A 6,264-nucleotide genomic window follows, 5' to 3' on the forward strand; every position below is an offset into this window, starting at 1 on the left:
CCCGAAGCATGAATAGACAGATAAAGGGAAGGAAATTACACAAGTAATTGACGTGAGTCCAATGATAGCTGATGTGCGTGACGGGGAAAGGTATGTGCCTGTACTGAAGGTGACTTGAGTGCGTAATGTTGTGGGAGGAAGAGCGGGAGCAGGCGTGACAGTTACAGTCTTGTTCCATCGCTGCAACTCCCATATGGACTCTGAGACAAGGACATGCCGCCAGGCCAAACCCTCCCCTAACCCGACGCTGGGCGACGCTGGGCCAATTGTGCGCCGCCTCATGGGCCTCTCGGTCGCAGCCGGCTGCAACAGAGTCTGGGATCTAACCCGGGTCTGTAGTGACGCCTCAAGCACTACGAAGCAGCGCCTTAGACCGCTGCACCACTCAGGAGGGCCTTAGAATTTGTTTTATTTTAAATGTTTTATTTAACCTTTATTTTATCAGGGAGTCATACTGCGAACAAGGTCTATTTTACAGATGAGCCCAGAATTACATAAATTAAATAGAAAATGCAAGCAGAAAGGAAAACAGTCATAAAAAACAAACATATTCATCAGTAATAAGGTCCTCAATCAGCTTTCTGAATTGCTTTAGAGGTATCAAAACATCAAATCTAAGAATATTTAGAAGATTGTTCCACAAATAAGGTGCAAGAAAACTAAAACCTGATTTACCTTACTCAGTAGAGACCAAAGGAATTTCCAGAGTTAGCCATCCCTGAGACCGGGTGTGGTAACTTATATGTGACTCATTTCAGGAAACTAGACGTATGTCGCACTTCACTACTTCACAGGGGCTCCATTTGAACGTAAACTTTGTTTTTTTAAATCAAAATGCGTTTTTTTGGCAGAAATGCCTTCTGGAACATGTGAACTTCCATGTTCCTTAATAACAAACGTATATGCCATCTGTAAATACGAATACAATTGTTCAATTACGAGCCTAGTTGGTTTAACTGCGGAAAAAGTCAGCAACCTTCCCACTAGCCATGATTGCCTGAGATAATGAGTGGGCTGGACATGTCAAGAGATGAGTTCTGATTGGTCTGCCATGTAGCATCGTTCTGTCTATAACATGAGCTGGTCAGTATGTGTAAGGTAATCCTTTCTAAAGCAGCTTTTTTGAAGGATATCAAGTAATAAAACTGCATAAGTTTTGCTATCCACTTTCTGGAGGACCGAGTTTTGAAATCAGTAGAATAGGAGTATGAGAGCTAAGGAGATGGAGAAATTTCTGCTGTTTAATTACAAATATGTAGACAGAGTTGAAAAGAGAACACACAGAAGGCTGTTGTATAAAACACGTCTCCGGATTACATCTTCAAACTAAGGGCAACCATGGCATCCGTGACAGAGAGGGAGAAGCGTCCATCCATGCATAAGGATAAGATAGTCTAGCTGGCTACATTTTCAGATATTGCACGCTTCTCATTTTTTCAGAAAGTCATTTCATTTCAAGTCAAAGTGTACTGTTAGGTAGCTAGCTAATGTTAGCTGGCTGGCTAGCTAGCTAATGTTGCATTTATGATTGGTGTAGTAATATTATACATATCTCAGACCCATTTGCATTGCTAGTTATAGCCTAATATTAGCTAGCTAACATTGAACTTGGTTGGTCAGCTACCTGCAGACTAATGCATGGTAGTAATGTTATGAGTTGGGATTATGGTTAATTGTTTCGTTAGCGAGCTAACTACATGTCTAACAAAAGACTCCACTATGAAAGCAACTATTTCAATAGAATATTTATGATGTCGCTGGTAAAGCGCAGAATAACTGACACATTTATGAACACTCAACACCCGTTGAATATGGCCAGTGTCAGTAAACTTTGGCAAAAAAAGCATAATTAAATTGTTTCCAGCAGCACAGCTCCAGTCACCAATGCTCTGGATAGCATAAAAACAGCCTAACCAGCTCTGCTAGGGCAAGTAAAATGGTCAGAGTGAGCTGTTTTCTCTTTTGTGTCGAAGTAACTAGAAAGCTAGCGAACTTTAGCTTGGGTGCTTGAATGCTGTTTGGTCAGATCAACCCTACTAAGCTCAGATCAACCTTACTTCTCGGCCAGAGCATCCATTGTGCATTCTGAAAGCTCTGAGAGTGAAACGATCTGAATTTACAAACGGACAATCTGACAACGCTCTGAGTTTACGAAACCCCAGAGCACACTCTGGCACTCCAGATGAAATTTATGAACACACCCATAGTATAAACCAGCCTTTAGTCTTTAAATATTTGGTTGTTTAGTACATAGCCTCACATGTGAATCCTTAAAGAGCTGGGTGGGGCTACAGCTTAAGAGGGTGTGAACGATGCTGAATGGGTGTAGACAAAGAAGACCTCTCCAGTAGGTAACAAAACAGTCAATGGCCATTTTCTCAAAAGTGAGTTTATCAACATTCAAAGCAGAATTACTTAGCCATTGTTCCTCAACTGTGGTGTATGATATGTCATTTTCTAGCTCTGAGTCTCTACTTTTATCCAATGTAAAAAAACAATTTCAAATTTTGCTACATAAGACCAAATGGAGCCGGTCGGTCATATATGTCTAAAGTTTAGTAATGATGTTACAATTGGGATCTTAAGAGTATTAGAATATAGAGCATAGACTGCCAATGCAGGATCGTATAAATGATTACTTCAGCATTTCTCTTCAGTGTGTTGAATCTTCTCCAACTGTGATCTCCAATCAAATCAAACGGAATGAAGTGAGATTATAGACATGTCTGGTCTACCCAAATGAAAACTAGGATAAGCTACACAGGAATGCTTTCACAGTTTGAAGTTCTTCTTGTGTGAGCTGCTTTGATTCAAAAGTGCCTACATTCTTGTCATGACAGCTTTGCTTGAGAACCAGTCAGAAATGTCAAACGTCCCCTTATTATAAGACCCACCCTTATGAGTGTTTTAACAACCAAACAACCATTCACAGCTGTCTAATAACTGTGGATATCTATAGCGTGAGTGTTTTCTTTTTTACTTCAGAATCTGGGATTTAGATGAACATTTATTCTGATGTGTTGCAGGGTTGGCGTGTATTACAAAAGAATCCCAGCAATAAGCTCAGCACAAAGGCTCTCTTTGATGAGGCTTCATTTTATGGCTCTTTAACACACGGGGACTCATTTAGTGTAGAGAATAGGCTGATTGATTGACCTTACGTCATTTGTTTTGTTTCGGCACAGTTGATTTCACAAAGATGCTGCCAAGTGTCTTTTCACTTGCTGCATTTATTCATTTCGGTTGAATCATAGACTTGTAGGCCTAACATTTGCCCAGAATTCTCAATGTATTTAGTGCCTTATCGAAACTGCAGTTGTGAGACATTGTTCAGTTTGTGGTTTAAGGAGTCATCTTCTAACTCAATTAAAAGAAATCTTGACCATGGCATGGCATGGTTTAGGAAGTGGTCAGTGTGAGGACCTGGGCTATGGGCTATCCATAATGCAGGTCACATGTGTATCAGTCCTCCTCCACCTCCTAGTTAGAGACAGAAGTCCTACTGGCCCTGAGAGAGCACAGGGTAGGGCAGCCAAGTTTCAAAGTAATCATCCACTCCGATGAGCAGAGCAGACAAAGGTGGTGAGAGCATGATGTCATCAGGTTCATCTGAGTTAATACTGATACTGCTTTGAAAGGCATGACAGCAAGTTGCCAGTGTTATAATGTAGTACAAATGTACTGTGTGTTTAAAAAAGTAATTGGAAAAAATATTGGCAAAAGTACCAAGATATAAAAACAGAGGTACCGATGGACATGTTCAAGCATTAGAATAGATAACAGCCTAGGGCTTCCAAACAGTGTGATTCCTTTGTTGAAAGACAAGCTGAATATTTTAAGAGATACGATAGTTAATCTTGTCCTGAGGCGAAAGTGGACCTAAAAAACTTCTCAACTAGGTAATGGAAACCCATAATGATGTCAGATACACTGTTTTCTCTGCGTATGAAAGATGGAGATCTGACAGAATAATGCATGTACATACTCACACACATGCACACATTGCACAGACAGACACACATCTCACACACAGGCTCAAGAACTTAGGAGTTGACATCATTTCCAGCTCTGTGCTGATTGAACTCCTTCGATTGCCGTCTTTCTGCTGGTTTCCTCTCTGTGTTTAGGTCTCAAAGAAGACAAACCATTTGGAGTCATTTATGACCTGCACGTGTCACCCATGGGGCCTCCAGCCCTTCGACTGAAGACAAATGACACTAACTAGACACAGAGACCCACTGTCTTGATCCCAAAGTACAGCTCTGAGCTCTGCCTGTGGAAAACAAGGTGGTTTTACCGCAGGGCGCTCCTATCTAAGACACCAATTGTGCCATTTTGCAGCTGGTAAGTTAAATTGCAAGCAATGGTTTCTCTTTACTAATGGACTAGCAGAGAGTAGCACTGAATATATGAAAATGTTCTCCTTCCACACAAAAATACATTAAATCTGCCCTGGTTTTCCAACCCCATTATATAGATTATCATGAGCAGAAGAAGAAGAAAAAAGCACAATGCAATCTCTTATGACAGTCATTGACAATCAAGGAGAGTGGAGGGGAATTGTCGAGTGTACAAGACAATAAGATGGCAACATTTGCATGTTCCATGCTTTTCGGCATCCAATTTCATCTGTGTAAAACAATCTACATAAAACGTTGCTATAATACTTCAGTGCAAAAGACAAAAGAAAGGAGAAAGGAAAGTCTACATCAGATGATGGGGTGCATTGGAAACAGATATGCCATGATCTAATTGTGAATGTTTATCATTCAAGAAGAAAGAACCTAGTTAATATCTCCATAATAATTGTGTTCTATGCTGAACTGAGAAAGATTTGCTCAGTGTTTCTCAATTAGACCTAAAACAACTTCCACTGTTGAAGAAACAGTCCATTAAGACTCTGATTATCCAACCATCTGTTTTGACCACTAACTAAACAGTTGTTTATAGCCTTCGGGCCTTTGTTTTCAAGACTGTTAACCTTTGACCCTATATCTGCGATGGAAACAAGCCTTGCAGTGCTACAAGGCAGAGAGAATTGGCATTTTTTAACCAAGCAAGATGACCAACAGTCTGTGTCCACTCACAGTCCCATGATATATTATTTAATCTGTTTTTTTTACAGGTCATTTTGCTGTTTGCTTTAGTAATTGGAGATGGAAGGGAGTTCCATGCAATCATGGCTCTGTATAATATTGTGCGTTGCCCCCCTATTGCAGAGCACATCACAACTCCAAGACTCTGGAGACACTAGGCTCCTTTCAAATGAGTTATAATCCTACAGTTATACATTTAGCTAGTTGGTCTATCCACTGTAATTGCTTCTGTAAATTATTGAAAAGTAGTGTAATTGTTGCCTCGATAATTTTGTAATTTTATTCATTTCCTATTTCCCTGGTAGGCTATATTTTTTTTACCTTTATTTAGCTAGGCAAGTCAGAACATATTCTTATTTTCAATGACGGCCTAGGAACAGTGGGTTAACTGCCTCGTTCAGGGGCAAAATAACAGATTTTTACCTTGTCAGCTCTGAGATTCGAGCTTGCAACCTTTTGGTTACTAGTCCAACGCTCAAACCACTAGGCTATCTGCCGCCCCATATATTTTCTGTTATCAAGTTCAATATAGTGGGTACTCAAAAAACAAACATTGCATTATATAGCTTTTACAATTGCTGATATTTAAATTACATGTTATCTTTACCATTAATACGGTGTAATAAATAGCCTTTGCTGAGTGTGCAAATCTGTCAATTTGATTCAATAGAACAGAACAAGTGGTTGATGTGCAAAGAGTGTCAGATATTCAACGAATGTTAGAGAACGGAAAAAACATTGTTTGTTGTTGTATAGTTTGTATATCGTTGTATTTAAACATTTCTGTGACTGTCCTTGTCTATCAGTGTTTTGTTACAAGTCATGTTTTGTGTTGTTTTCTGAGTGCTAACATAATTCTCCTGTGGTGGGAGATGACAGCATTTTAGGAGTCAAGTCAGGATAACCACAGTAGCGGTGCGTGGGTAACATCACTTTGGAAGCAAGCCAGGAAAATAAAAAAACATATTACAACCTGTGTTGTGATAATTAAGTTGTTTGCTCTATAACCTGTTAGTTCATATACAGTTGAAGTCGGAAATGTACATACACCTTAGCCAAATACATTTCAACTCAGTTTTTCACAATTCCTGACATTTATTCCTAGTAAAAATTCCCTGTCTTAGGTCAGTTAGGATCACCACTTTATTTTAAGAATGTGAAATGTCAT

This window comes from Oncorhynchus masou, chromosome 5 (assembly GCF_036934945.1).
Source record: "Oncorhynchus masou masou isolate Uvic2021 chromosome 5, UVic_Omas_1.1, whole genome shotgun sequence".
NCBI classification, from domain to species: domain Eukaryota; kingdom Metazoa; phylum Chordata; class Actinopteri; order Salmoniformes; family Salmonidae; genus Oncorhynchus; species Oncorhynchus masou.